This window comes from Musca autumnalis, unplaced genomic scaffold (genome assembly GCF_047663935.1).
Source record: "Musca autumnalis isolate F117 unplaced genomic scaffold, ASM4766393v1 scaffold_4, whole genome shotgun sequence".
Classification (NCBI taxonomy): domain Eukaryota; kingdom Metazoa; phylum Arthropoda; class Insecta; order Diptera; family Muscidae; genus Musca; species Musca autumnalis.
Window position 1 is genome coordinate 93,236,811 of NW_027411977.1, and position 15,996 is coordinate 93,252,806.

At 36.0% G+C, this 15,996-nt stretch overlaps 1 protein-coding gene and 1 long non-coding RNA gene across 19 annotated transcripts in view; one reads left to right on the plus strand and one right to left on the minus strand.

The window, feature by feature from the left end:
- Window positions 1–3,604, minus strand: part of LOC141401689 (uncharacterized) — a 116,012-nt gene extending 112,408 nt beyond the window's left edge. The window contains exon 1 of the long non-coding RNA XR_012412420.1: window positions 3,349–3,604. This is a non-coding gene — a long non-coding RNA (uncharacterized lncRNA). The remainder of the gene's footprint in view (window positions 1–3,348) is intronic.
- The window catches only part of zormin, a 361,202-nt gene that overhangs the window by 112,554 nt on the left and 232,652 nt on the right, over window positions 1–15,996 (plus strand). The gene's annotated exons all lie outside the window — the stretch shown is intronic.

Below are 15,996 nucleotides of genomic sequence, written 5' to 3' on the forward strand. Positions count from 1 at the left end.
AGATGTGTGAGGCAGATATGAGGCGCTCAGCGCCAAACGGCATAACCCAAATGTTCAAAAAAATCAACCACGCTATAAAGATCTATGCGGAACCTTTTGAAGTACATACCAAAAAAACTCTAGGTTATACTACCTGCTAAACAATCTAATATGGAGTTTTTTAATATTTATTTCAAAGGGTTCCGGCTAAATCTTTAGAACCAGTAAGATTTTTTTTTTTTGAAAATGTAGGTTTGGCGCTGAACGCTTCATATAGGAATTAAGATTAGTGCGCCATCCTGAACGAAGTTGAGCCGAAACAACTCTGGTTTGTCTAGATCATGCATATCCCTCCTTACATGTCTGTGTGGAGGAGTCTATCCACCCATCATACGGTGATTGGGATAACTTTCACGGTAACAACCGACCAAGTACTGTAGCTAAAGCATGCCATTGTATAGCCGTACTGGAAGAATCTTCCACTCCTCATGCAGATGGTCCACTGATGGCATAAAAAAGATTGCACGTTTAAACAAATATGAGTTCAGCGTTCCACAAACGTAACGATCTGAGATATAGGAAAGATAGAGATTAAACAGTCCCGGAGATATCACACCACCTTGAGAAGAACTCCTGTTTCATTCACGGGGCTTCGACTTCTTCACGATTAGCGTCCACACATATAATTGGTTATCCCGCTATTCAAACTTGTCCGGAGGGTAGTCTGCTCGATGTCCTCAAACAGCGTAGAGTGCTTGATAATATCAAAGGTTTTGATAAGTCGAGCACCACCATCACTGTCCTGTCCCACTGCTTATCCTGGTTGAGTCCTCTACCAAGGTGTATGTAGAACCGTGTAATGTGTAACGATGCTGATAATCGGCAACTGATGCTGGGGTGGAGTGAAGTCTCAGATGACATTTGTTTCTCAGGCAGCCCAATTACTTCAGCTTGCTTACAGCTTGTGGACGTGCCTACAACAGACTGTTCGTCAGCTTTACTTTTGTATTTCGGGTAAGAATCGGTACTAGAAACAACCCTCTCCGCTAATCGTTCTTATGTTTTTTGGCATTCTTTTTAATTTTCGGGTTTGAGTTCGGTTTCATAACAGAAACGGAAACTTCCACTTTGCTTTGAGCAGCAGGATTTGTCTCCTCTTCTGCATGTCGTCGTAGACTTTGGAAGGAAGATCTTATCCTATTCGTAGCGCATGATGATAAATTCTTTTGAAATTCTTAATGAACCTGTGTATGGTTTTAGTGAAAAAAACTCCTTTTCATCGTGCAAATTCAGGTCTATGCCCTCGAATTTGTGGAGATTTAACATGGCATTACAAAATCTTAATATCTCTTCTTTGGCATTGCTACCTTAGAGGTATTGGCTATTGTTGGACTTTTCTTTGATTATGCCATCCTACGTCGAAAGTGTTTCTTTGTATCGGCATATGGCGATGTAGAACCTTGTGAGTCCATTATTCCGTCTTCCACTTTACTCTGCTCTTATTAGTTGACTTGGCCGAGATCACCGTGATATCCACCTCAAGTAACGTTTCCTCTGGGTATATGTCCTGGTTCTACTTTTCTAGTAGGAGGCTCTTACGTCATTTTCTAGAAACTCTAAAGGCTCACCTTGATAATGCAGGGATCACAGACACTTTAGGTGCCGACGACAGCACGATTGGCGGTGGGTTAGGCACCGCAGCGGGCCGATGAAAGCAGACGATAGGATAATTGACGGCGGCTTTGGCAAAGCAATGGCCTGATAAGCGGTGACTTTTTTTCTTAGAGTTTTCCAACCCTATTCAAAACATATAAGGTAACCAATTGCGGAGACAGAGGTCCGATGTACGCGGATATCTTTTCTTAAACCCAAGGGCAAGTGTCAATGCCTCACTAGACTCAGGTGACAATACAACCAGCTACGGTAATCGCGGCCCAATGCACGTATATGTCTCGCCTGGATGACAAGGGCACGTTTTTGTACCCCACATGAGTCAGACGACGCGCATCGAGAATGCCTCTACGAAAATACCACCTTCTGCACAAGCCGACACGTATTTTAATCCTACTCGGCCCTACTGGTAGACCAGGTCATGTTTCATAGAACCACTCGACAAAGCAGAAACTGCAACTAAGCTAATTTCACATAAGCTAAGGGAACGTCGAACCCACAGATAACAGGTCCGATTATCTTGATAACACATCAATTTTTACTGTGCTGCTGATGTATTGTAACACATTTCTGATGGCAACTGAATGTCACGATGCTCTTGAATCAAATTTAAATGGAAGGTGCTTACACCTGGGAAGTTTTTGCGGATTCTGAAACTACAATGTTCATAGATGAGAAAAATCAAAAAAACAAAAAAAATCGCCGGAGCGCTTTTTAAAAAAATCGCGATTCAAGTTGACATTTTTAGGGGCTGTTTAGGTTTTTGCGATTTTGCTTGAAAACCGCAAGTCCTATCAAAATGGGAATAAAGAAAATGTTGTAGCTATCAAAATTCTCTACAAGATTGACCTGAATGACATTTTCGTAGGTTTTACAACTTTTGAGATATAGAAGTTGAAATTGAGACAATTCAAATTCAATTCAATTCTGTATCGTCTCCTTATAAAACATTGTCATTACTGCAATTTCCCAACTTAAACTTACATATCTAAAATCTTGTAGAGAATTTTCACAGCTACAACATTTTCTTTAGCTCCATTTCGATTGGACTTGCGGTTTCCAAGCAAAATCGTGAAAACCTTAAAATGTCAACTGGAATCGCGATTTATTTAAAAAGCGCTCCGGCGATTTTTTTGTTTTTTGATTTTTCTCATCTATGAACATTGTAGTTTCAGAATCCGCAAAAACTTCCCACGTGTAAGCACCTTCCATTTAAATTTGATTGAAGAGCACAGTGATGTTTGATGCTCCCTGTCACCTCTAGATGGCATCTCAACCGTTAAGTTAAATAAGTTTAAATTAATTATCTATAAAAATAAATATCAAATGTCGTTGACCACGCCTACTTTTACGCCCACTTTTTCAATTTTCAACTTTTATCTTTTCTAAAAAAAACTACTGAACCGATTTTCAGAAATTGTCAGGGAATGTACAGCGATGGCACCGGTTAAAATGGGCTTCAAATTTTGTTGAGTTTCGGAGGGGCGGGCTATTTCCCCTATTCCCTATTTCTTTAAAGATGATATATCTATATAAATAAAAATCAAATGTCGTTCGTTGGTAATGGAATCAGTTGAGAACGGCTGGATAATTCTTTTTTTGAAATGTTCGCCATAACCCAACTTAGGTTTTTATTTATATTTTAATTTTATTTAAATTTAACCACGCCCACTTTTACGCCCAATTTTATCAATTTACATTTTTAATCCTTTCTACAAAAAATACTGAACTGATTTTCCTGAAATTGTCAGGGAATGTACATTGATGTCCGCCGGTGAAAATAGGCTACATATTTTGTTGAATTTCGGAAGGGGCGGGGTACTTCCCCTATACCCTATTTCTTTAAAAATGCTATATTTACAATATTTACGAATGTATCGGTTTGGAAATTAATTTGCGAGGCAATTGTGATTGTGTCTCCGACCTTACCTACTTTTTTAGGACCCAAAGACTTAACCACGCCTACTTTTAAAATATCTTACATCTACAAAACTACTGAACCGATTTTCCTGAAATTTTCAGAGAATGTACAGGGATAGCCCCCGGCGAAAATAAGTCGCATATATTCTTGAATTTCGAAGGGGGCGGGGTACTTTACTTTGCCATATTTAAAAAACGTCATATTTTTATGAATAAAAATCAAATGCCATCATAACCCAACTTAGTTTTTTATGGAAAGAAAATTTTACCGCGCCCACTTCTTTCAATTTTCAATTTAAATATTTTCTGCAAAAACTACTGAGCCGATTTTCCAGAAATTTTCAGGGAACATACAGGGATGGCCCCCGAAAACAGGCTACATATTTTATTGAATTCGAGAGGCGGCGGGGTAACTCCCTTATGAGATATTTAAAAAAAACGCTGCATTTACAAAAATTAAGCATATATAGGTTTAAAAATTTACGGCGCCTAAAGACCCGACTACGCCTGTTTTTTAAATATAGCTTCGTTCCCTTACTTTTTAATAGTAAAACTCGTAAAAGAGAGAACTGTAAAAAAAATGGAAAATACGTCAAAAAAAAACTGGATCAAATGTCAAAGTCAACGTATAAACCAATCAGACGCCGGCAACCACTTTAATATTTTTACACGCTCAAATTCTTTGAGTAAAAAGTCAGAGCGTCATCCAGCGCCATTTTTGTTTAAAGAGAAGTGAACATTTTACAACTTTTTTGTGTACGGGAACGCTTTTTCGGGTAAAATGTTTAAAAGTGGTAAAATTGTAAAAACTATTTAGTTCTGGAACAAAGCTTATGTTATGTCTCCAATATTACTGAACCGATTTCCTTCAAATTTTCAGCAAAATCTCAATAAAAGGTTGTCATTAAAACTCATTACGACGGTCCAGCAATGCGGCCCGGGTCCTGCTAGTATTTTTATATAATTTTAAATGAGAAAAACTGGTCAGTGTAATCAAAATCGAGTAGCCATGACTTTTGAGCGTTACAGCTTGTCTGTCATAGCTGTTAATATAAGCTATAAACTCGATTACTGAGAAGTTATTATCAAAATTGATGTTTTTATTCTGTCTTCAACGTTCATCGTTCACTGAGGTGTTTTAAATAATTCCTAGAATTAAAGTAATATGTGCAGAATTTTTTTATCTATTCGCTTTGTTATAAAGTGCTCACTCATAAATATTTATTATTACAAAATATATTGCTAACCATATGTTTTAATTCAAACCGTTTTATTAGTAATATTGGAAATGCAAAAATGTGAAAAATTAATAGTCTTGAATATTTCTGGCTAGTACTTATGGTTCTCGCTGACAACTGCCTTATCAATACCGGTGCAAATTAACTCCATGGGATGGCATCGATCGATTTGCATTGTGAAGCCTATAAAAGACATAAAACCAGCACTTTACGATGATGGCTAGCTAGTGGTGCTGCGGGCGATTTAATTTTTACACCAATTTAACAAAAATGATTTATGCCGCAAATTACCATGAATGTGGCCACATGCACACAGACGGCATACCGATCGTCTGCAAGAGAAACGAATGGCATCCAACAAATAAAAAAGCTATGTATGTATGTTTCCTTTTTCTTGTGTTTTTCTGCCGAAATGTTTTCAGGCAAATTCAATGGAATGGTCATAATCGTAATGATGATGGCTGTTATTATTAACTATTATGCATATGCAACAAAATACATTGTAGAATTTTACACTTAGACCAAAATTACAAAAAAAAATTGTTTTGGCATAAACTATGCTAAGGGGTGGTATCGGCTGAGTCTAATTTTATGTAAATTAAGTAAAAAATAACAAAAAATAAACATTTAATGGTCTAGAAATTCTCAATGATAAATTGGCGCTAAATCATTTTAATGTAGCCAACTGCAGCTACATAAACACATATGTATAGACATACAATATGTACATACATATGTACATATCTACATTTACCCAGTTGTTGCACGTAATCTATGTTGCATGCAATGATGACTCATTCGCGAAACTAAAAACAAAACGTTATTTTATTTTTTGTTTTTGAATTGTGTTAACACTTTTTCAATTTAGTTTGGCTTCTGGTAATTTTCGTGTAAGCAACATAAATCTTTGACCAATCAACTTTATTTCGAAACCATTTAAGTTCTGTGAAAGCTGAAAAAAGACATTTTAATTGCCATATTCAAATGTCAAATGAGGCGGAATACAAATGAACACACCCTCGTTCTTAATGTTGGTGGCGTGTGGCAATTGAATATTTTGTTTTTTTTTTCTTTTAAAATTTGTGGGTGTTCAAAGCGTGTAACGTTTGCTGTCAATAACTTCGGCTTAGAATTCACTTAATGAAACAATGTATTATGTCATTAGCATTAAAAAACTAATAAAATAATTATGACAATAAAAGAAAAGAAAAATGTTCGATATGTTCGGTTATATCGAACATTTTAGACACCCTATTATGAGGTACATTTAAAATTGTTAGCGGGTCTAGATATATATGTCTACAATTGTTTAAGAAGCATAACGCAAATGTTTATACCTTCAACGTTATGGCTACAGAGGCCATATACCCCATTGCACAGTGGTCCCACTTCTATTGAAAGGAGTGCCAACAATAGTTCTAAACGAGCTACCACCTCAAAATGTTAAACTTAGTTTTATAACGAGCCCTAAAGAGAGAAAAAATGTTAATGGATGTAGGTCCCCATTTGAGTGTAGCCCCCATATAAAGGTACCGCCCGATTTTTTATATTTTGACGATTTTAGCCGAATTTTCCAACCGCTTTGGCGGTAATTTTGCATTTTGAGTTCTGCGGGAACAACATACCTCCTTGCAAAAAATGTTCAATATAGGTCCACATTAAGGTATAGCCATATAAACGTACCTCCCTATTTTTGGAATTTTAGCGATTTTACAGGAGTGGTATAAGAGGAATTACTTACAGGGTGGCAGATGGGGGCAGCTGGAGTGTTTTTTTTTATCGTAAACTAGAGACTTTCCGCTGTATTAAAAAAAATATATGGAGTTGCCTTTACAGGGCCAACATTAGTAAAACTCAACATAAATTTATAGTAATGATATTAAAAATAACACAAAAGTCATTTAGAAAGAATTTGTTTAAAGAAGTTTGAAAACAAATTATGAATTTATTTTTACCCTCAGCCTTCAGGCTAGAAAGGGTATATACACTTTGATACGACCAAAAATGTGCCTCATCGAAATAACGGTTTTAGATCCCAAGTATGTTTGGACGAAATTTGTTTCAGACAATTTGGAGTCGATTTAGCCATGTCCGTCCTTTTGTCTGGCTGCCTGGTGCGCACGATAACTCTCGAACAGATCAACTATTCGAAATATTTTGTCCAAACTTAGTTTAAGTTCGAAGGTGGGTCAAAAGTTCAAAAATGGTATGAACGATAATTCTCGAAGGTAGCAATCGATTTCGTCCAAACTTTGCGCATCGTATTATTTCTTCCAGAAACAGATCGGGTTTGAATATGGACTATATCGGTCCACTTCTTCGGGTACCTCCCACACAAAACTCAGATAAAGTGAAGTTTAAGAGCACCTCTCGGTTCGTTTTGAAATTTCTTTCGTTTGGTTGTACTTGCGGCTCTCTACACGACGGTACAAATTTGTTCCTGCGCAAGTTCAAACTTCCTGAGATATTGGCCTAAAGGTTCAAGAAATCCTGACGGCACCAACCAAAATGGCAAATCCGCAAGATAAATTTCGCATGGAGTTTCTGATTGGTGAAGACTTTGCACATCGTATTATTTCATCCAGTCATGTATGACGGGTACCTCTGGCACAAAATTCGGATAAAGTGAAGTTTAAGAGCTCCTCTCGGATAGTTTTGAAATTTTTCAGTAAGATTTTCTTGCGGCTTCCTTTACGATTTTTTCTTGCGCAAGTCCATACTTCCTGAGATATTGGCCTAAAAGCTCCATGAAATCCTGACGGCACCAACCAAAATGGCAAATCCGCAAGATAATTCTCGCGGAGAGTTTCTGATTGGTGCAGACTTTGCACATCGAATGTGGAATATTGACTATATCGGTCCATCCCTTCGGGTACCTTCCACACAAAAAATTTTATTAGATGCAGTTCAAGCATCGTTTCGAAATTTGTATCTTAAGGTAAGGTCACATTAGGTCTTTTTCTACTGGTAGAATACCCGAGATAAACCTAACTTCCCAGTGGAGGCTGTGGAAATCGCTGTGGGCCTAGGTGATCAGAGAATTGACGCTCGAGATCAGTAGGTTAGTAGAAGAGCAAATGGCTAGAACACCTGAAAAGCTACAACTTATGTAAGTACGGATACTGGAAAGCTGTGATCAATTGGTTAAACCGCTTTCCAAGAAGGTATGACCCGACATATGTCATATTTGGCGGTAATTTTGTGACAAATTGAATCAACAAGCAATTTGTGGAGTACCCGGAAAGAGATAAGGGAAAGGAAGAGGTTCGTGTTGCATGAACCACAACAGTTCTCTAGTGCTTAAGACTCAGATGTAATTAAGAAGGCCAAATCATTCAAAACAAATGGCATATACCGGATCTCCATAATTATGATCAAGCAACTAGGAGAACCAAGGTGCTCAAGGTCACCCTCATAGATCCTGAAGTGTGAAAAATGGGCAGGATGGTTCCCCTAGTAAAACCCTCTATAGATGCCAGTAAGATATAATTTGTCATAATGATCCCTCTTCTCTCGCCAGTGTTAAAGACAATCGATGCCTTTCTCCTCCCGAGTCTTAGAGAAAGTTACCAAATTGCCTATCACTAACATGGTTTCTGGAAGCAGTAAAACGACTGCGCTTAACGCTATAGCCAAAAATGTAAGCAGAGGACTTAACCAGAACAAGCTGTGAGGAAGGGGTGCTGTACTGGCATTAGATTTGTCGATATTCGGTCAGTCAAGTCAGTCAGTCACACCATCTTGCTTGAGGGCTTGCCACCAACTTTAGATTATAAACTACCTGTGCCGTCATATGTGGATTTTAGGAACGTGAAATCAAAACCCAGTAGATTGAAACAGTGTATTCACAGGGCGGGGTGATATTTCTGGAACTGTTCAAACTAAACCCAGATGGATTTCCACAAACCCCCGGACAGCAAAAAAATTGTGTCTTATGCGGATGATTACACGATAATGGCGTCCGGTCCAATTGTTGATGACATATGCGACGAACTTAAGGGCTACATCGCTAACCTTGTTAGCCTCCTTTACTCAAGGAACCTGACAATATCAGCTATCATATCTAGAACCACATTTTTATTATATTTACAGCGGAAAGTGTGGGTCCTTGAATGTTCAGGTCTACGGAGTAAGAGTTCTGAGCCCAAATTATTCAAAGACTTTAGGGTCACATTCAACATATTATCTGAGAATGCCTCAACTATCTGTGATAAGAAGGTTCTCAAGTCGCCGCACACTGGTCGAAACCATTGAAAGTCAAAAAATCCGGCGCGAAAGTCAAAAAATCCAAGTATAAAATTGCGAAATGTTTTCCATTGTATCGATTACAGACACTCTGCTGACTAAAATTTTGTTTTCAATTTTTGTTGTTGTAAATATTCACTCAGTTATTAACTGTCAAGTGCAAGAAATTTTGATGCATCCGATTTTAACAAAATTTTTGCTAAAAACCTGATTTCATATTTGTTTAATTGTTTAATAAATTCGTAATAAAACTAAAAAAAGTTTATTTTTTATTGATAGGGGAGGGTGTAAGTTAGATTTAAAAAAAAATTTTGGGGCCTACAGCTTCTTAGTTATGTAGCAATAAATTTTGGAAAATTATAATTTTTTTATTTTTTGAAATTTTGCCTGTTAGGGCGAAGATCATTTTTTTTTTTTTTTTTTTCTGTCTGAAAATGTGGACAAAATCCTAACAATACCGAATATTGGGAGGTACAGTTTTTTTTTTTTTTTTTTTTTTTCTGTCTGAAAATGTCGACAAAATCCTAACAATACCGAATATTGGGAGGTACAGTTATATGGGGACAATATTAAAATGTAGACCTGTGTCCACAATTTTTAGTGGAGGATGTTTGTGTCCACTGGGAACCCCAAATACCAAATTTCACGTAATTTGGAAGGGAAATGTAGCTTTAAACCCGGAAAATACTGACAATCGGGAGGTATCTTAAAAGGGGCATATACCCAAACGTGCACCTATGTCCACAATTTTTGGTGGAAAGGTTTAGTGATCACTAGAAACCCCAAGTACCAAATTACAACTATTTTGGAAGGAAAGGATGGCTTAAATCCTCAAAATACCAAATATCAGGAGGTACCGTTATATATATTTTGGGATATACCAAAATATTAGCCGATTTGGTTCATATTTAGCCCATCATTACCCACGGACACAGACTGAGTTTGTGCAAAATTTCAGAAAGATATCTCCATTCGTTTCCAAGTTATTAATTTCGCCCCGCTATATCAGTGATTTCGACCACAGAGCGCCGGCAGCACTTGCAGATAAGTAAACCATTTTTACCACATGCGACGCAAACCTGCCAAAATTCTGTCCTGAAAACAGCAACAGAGGCCCTTCTTATGTGGCCAATTTATCATTTACATGACGGGATGGATGAAGATGTAGGACGACGTGGTAAGAATTCCGACCATAAATTAATCTAGGATTTTAGGGGTCACAGCCTATTCAGATCATCCATGAATGCCACATGTATCTGTGATAAGTTAAGGAGCATGAACAAGGTTCTCAAAACGCTAACCGGAAGCACCTGGGGGGATGATAGTCCGATCTGTGGTATAAAAGAAACTTCAAACGCTTCAATTTTCTGACCTGAGAACTGCAACAGGGTATGTTCTCATGTAGCCAATTGATCATCGACATGAGGAGGCGAACATAATGTCCGTGTATGCATCTATCGATGCAGTAACTGCTTGGGTGTTATGGACCTAGTCATCCAAGTCACCAACTTTTGGATAAAAACCTTCATCCATGATCTACGAATAAAGGGCCTTATACGGCAGGTCCAAATGTTATTCACACAGTTGCAGTAGGCAGTGCCATCCAGAATGACAAGACTTTGCTTGTGGTATTAGAGCGATCGCGCTTTGGATGGTGTATCCGTCTCAATTTTTATCACTAGGCTAGAATTGAACATTGGACACCAGACGTCTGTCCAGTATGTGTCACATCATTCGCTACACCTGTACACTTATCTGATCGCCAATGTCCACTTATCTGATCGCCAGGTTTCTATGGAAACAGTTAATGTTGCATATTCCTGAACCTGGTCAACTTTTTTGGGTAATTCGCCTCACCTAAATCATCAGAAGGTTTTTTGTAAATGAAAAAGAATGTCAGAAAAATTGTCATCACAAACCTCTACGCTACATGTTTCCCACTTGGCGAGAGTGCTCATCTGGTTATTTTGTGGGGCAATCAGAATATGCTCCTACCCCAAATTTTTCGTTCTATATATACTAAATTTATTGTGAAATTGCAATTAGCAACTCAATATACCGGACTTTTCGTTCATGTTTAGTTTAAAGGATGTTTAAGGATCGGTTTGAAATTTTCATCGATGGTAGTCCTTGCAATGGGACCAGTGAGACCCAATTTATATTAGCTCAATATCATTCTCTTATATAGTTTTTGAGTTCAATTATATGTGATTTTCTTTTTATTGCCCCGCTTGGACGGTGAACCGCACATAGTATGGCACTACTTATAGGAAGTTTTCCTTAGCCGAAATGCTCGCAAGTTTTGGTAGCATCTTGCGGACTGATTTTATGGCACCGAGAAAAATGTTATGTTGCCTTGCATTGGACTCGAAAGGAGGTTTATATGTGCAAGACGAGTAAGTTAACAATTGCTCCACCGTGGCATAACTATCTGATTATTTACTTAATCTATAACAATATATGTATGTATGTAGCTATGTGCTTCAGGGCACCTACATACATTCACTAGTAATGCAAACAAATAGGTTGACATAATTCTTTGGGATCGCAATGGAATTTCCTTAGTCAAATTATTTCAACAACAAAAAGTGTGGCAAGTGTGGCTGGCTGCTAACTCAATTAACCATTTAACACTTAGCACAATTCCATGAAGAAAGCAACAACAACAACGACAAAAAACTCAAGATGCGGAAAAGCTTCTTTCCTTAGCCGCAAACTTTAAATATTTGCTAAGCAGCAGAGGAAGCCCACTTCATCAATGAATGACATAAATCTCAAGACACATACTAGCGTGTGGTTCAGGCGGAAAAATAAAAACAAAACACAATGAAAATTGTTCAGAGTCAAGAGCAAGGACAATACCAAACCAAGCAACGGCAACAATTGCCTACCAAAATAACTAAACCATCGCGATAAAAACGCAACAGACAAAGGAAAGCGCAGTAGCTATTGGAACAATGTGGCTAAGAGCGAACAACGACAGACATTTTGACGGACATAAAAGGAATAGTTAAGAAGAACAACATTAAAAACCAGCATCTCTGCCGGCAATATACACATACATACGTACAAACTTAGCTCAAACCATGGGTCCACCACTTCCATACTGTTGAAAAACCTCGTCCAACAATATAATGTAGTTCTTCTGTACATTTGCTTTGCAACCAAAACCAAAAATATTTGTGGTTCAATGATGAGGGGGATATTGTTTATATTTTACCGCCTGCCCCTTTGTGCATTGTTAGTAAAACGTGCTAGACAGGCTTCTTACGTTTTTTTTTTTTGTTTACTTTGCTTTGGTAGATCTACGACAACGACTATTTTTCAAAGCATCATCATTGACAGAGTTAAATTGGCAGCAGCAGCCAGGTCGCCACTCAGCCAGCAACAACGTGAGCCTCTGCTGACAAACAAATGCAGCAGCCAAGTAGTTATGGCAGTGGCAACTTTATCTTTGTTATGTTTAGAGATTTTAGAGCTTCCTCAAAAAACAACTTCTACATTGCTAGGTGTTTCGCTATACGAAATGGGTATTCATTGTTGCTATAGTTGAGACGTTTGGAGCATATGAAAAGTTATTGATGAAGATTTAAATAAATAGAAAATTTAATATGCTGCTTTGATTGCGAACCCACGATTATATGTTTAAAAGTACAGCGCCATAGAAGTTTCCAAAGATTGTGTCATTGCAGTTTTAAAACCTTATTAAACACAAATCCACCAAACAAAAGTGTGTTGTTATAATTTGCGACAAAGGGGCAGCTTCGAGACAGTGGTGGGTGGTTTAGTCTGTACCTTACAACATTTTCAAATATTTTTTCTCTCCACCACACTTTATACTACCGTACGAGACTACCGATCTATACAACGACATATCGCTCATTTACTCAAAGAGCGACATAACTCAAAAAAATGCGTATTCTGAGTTAACAATTTTTTCTACGACTTCAACTTTATCTTGTGTCAAATTTTCATGCTGATATCTCTAAAACTCGACGAGTTTCAGCTGATTTACTACGAGTTTTGCATAATTCAATACAAAAGTTTTTGGAGTTTATGAAGAAATAAAACACTTCAAATCATGCTTGATCTTGCACAGACATTTAGCACTGATATCTGGCTAGCTGTTTGCAAAATATGGTCCACGTAGTTTTTTTGTGTAATAATCTTTTTAAGTTGGGAAATCAAATTTCAATCGCACACTTAAAACGCATTTTTCTCGAAACTCGATTTTTTGAAATGTGCCACTCTTTGAGTAAATGAGCGATATGTAGAAAGCAATTTTTGTTCGTCGAGCGGTCGATTTGTTTTAAAACCCTAGAGCTGGGCAAAGTATAAGCTTACATTGTATGTGACTATAAAAGAAGTTTAATTTTTAGAGGTTGTTTCGTGTTTGACATATTTTTTAATATTAAGTAACATGACAGGCCCTTCTGGAAGACTTCTATTACGTTAATGAGTGGGATCTACCTAACATGGCTGAAATACTTATGAAATGTCGCCATCATTTGCTGTACGAGAGATATTTTATGCCACCGATGAAAATGTTATATTGCCTTGCTTGGGAATTGAACCCCAAGAGAGGAAACGTCGATTTTTTAAAGAATATTTTTTGGGAAACTTGGACTTTTTAAAGAATAATTTTTTAGAACGTGGACTTTTTAAAGAATTTTTTCAGGATGTGGACTTTTTGATGAATATTTCTCAAGGACGTGGACTTTTTTAAGAAAATTTTTTCAAGACGTGGTTTTCTAGAATATTTTTTGATGACATGGACATTTTTGAAAATATTTTTTTTATAACTTGGACATTTTTAAAAATATTTTTTCAGGACGTGGACTTTTTTAATTTTTTAAGGAAGTGTAGGTTTTTTTAGATTATTTGTTCAGGACGTCGACTTTTTTAAGAATAATTTTTCAGGACGTGGACTTTTTTAAGAATATTTTTTCAGGACGTGGACTTTTTTAAGAATATTTTTTCAGGACGTTGACTTTTTTTAAGATTATTTTTTCAGGACGTAGACTTTTAAAACAACATTTTTTCAGGACGTAGACTTTTAAAATAACATTTTTTCAGGACGTGGACTATTTAAGAATATTTTTTAGGACGTGGACTTTTTTAAGAATATTTTTTTAGGACGTGGACTTTTAAGATAACATTTTTTCAGGACGTGGACTTTTTAAGATAACATTTTTTCAGGACGTGGAGTATTTTTCAAGACGTGGACTTTTTAAAGAATATTTTTTCAGGACGTGGACTTTTTAAAGAATATTTTTTCAGGACGTGGACTTTTTAAAGAATTTTCTTTCAGGACGTGGTCTTTTTAAAGAATATATTTTCAGGACGAGGACTTTTTCAAAAAATTTTTTTCAGGACGTGGTCTTATCAAAGAATATATTTTCAAGACGAGGACTTTTAAAGAATTTTTTTTTATGATGTTGACTTTTTAAAGAATATTTTTTCAGGACGTGGACTTTTTAAAGAATATTTTTCAGGACGTGAATTTTTTAAAGAATATTTTTTCAGGACGTGGACTTTTTAAAGAATATTTTTCAGGATTTTTTAAAGAATATTTTTTCAGGACGTGGACTTTTTAAAGAATATTTTTTCAGGACGTGGACTTTTTAAAGAATATTTTTCAGGATTTTTTAAAGAATATTTTTTCAGAACGTGGACTTTTTAAAGAATATTTTTTCAGAACGTGGACTTTTTAAAGAATATTTTTTCAGGACGTGGACTTTTAAAAGAAAAAATTTTAAGGACCTGGACTTTTAAAAGAAAAATTTTTAAGGACGTGGACTTTTAAAAGAAAAATTTTTAAGGACGTGCAATTTTAAAAGAAAAATTTTTAAGGACGTGGACTACTTAAAGAATATTTTTTCAGGACGTGGACTTTTTAAAGAATATTCTTTCAGGACGTGGACTTTTAAAAGAAAAAGTTTTAAAGACGTGGACTACTTAAAGAATATTTTTTTAGGACGTGGACTTTTTAAAGAATATTTTTCAGGAGTTTTTAAAGAATATTTTTTCAGAACGTGGACTTTTTAAAGAATATTTTTTCAGAACGTGCACTTTTTAAAGAATATTTTTTCAAGACGAGGACCTTTAAAGAATTTTTTTCAGGACGTGGACTTTTTAAAGAATATTTTTCAGGACGTGGATTTTTAAAGAATTTTTTTCAGGACGTTGACTTTTTAAAGAATATTTTTCAGGAGTTTTTAAAGAATATTTTTTCAGAACGTGGACTTTTTAAAGAATATTTTTTCAGGACGTGGACTTTTTAAGGATATTTTTTCAGGACGTGAACTTTTAAAAGAATATTTTTTCAGGACGTGGACTTTTTAAAGAATATTTTTTCAGGACGTGGACTTTTAAAAGAAAAATTTTTTAGGACGTGGACTTTTTAAATAATATTTTTTCAGGAAGTGGACTTATTAAAAAATATTTTTTCAGGACGTGGACTTTTTAAGGAATATTTTTTCAGGACGTGGATATTTTAAAGAACATTTTTCAGGACGTGAATTTTTAAAGAATATTTTTCAGGACGTGGATTTAAAAAATTTTTTTTTAGGACGTGGACTTTCTTTTTGATGTTTTTTTTAGGACGTGGACTTTTCAAAGAATATTTTCCTAGGACGTGGACTTTTTAAAACATATTTGTTAAGACGTGGAATTTTTAAAAAGAATATTTTTTCAGGAATTTTTAAAGAATATTTTTTCAGGACGTCGACTTATTAAAGGATATTGTTTGTGCACGTGGACTTTTTAAAGAATACTTTGTCGAGACGTGGACTTTTTTAAGAATATTTTTTCAGGACGTGCACTTTTAAAAGAATATTTTTCAGGACTTGGATTTTTAAAGAATATTTTTTCAGGACGTTGACTTTTTAAGGAATATTTTTTTCAGGACGTGAACTTTTAAAAGGAAACTTTTTAAGGATGT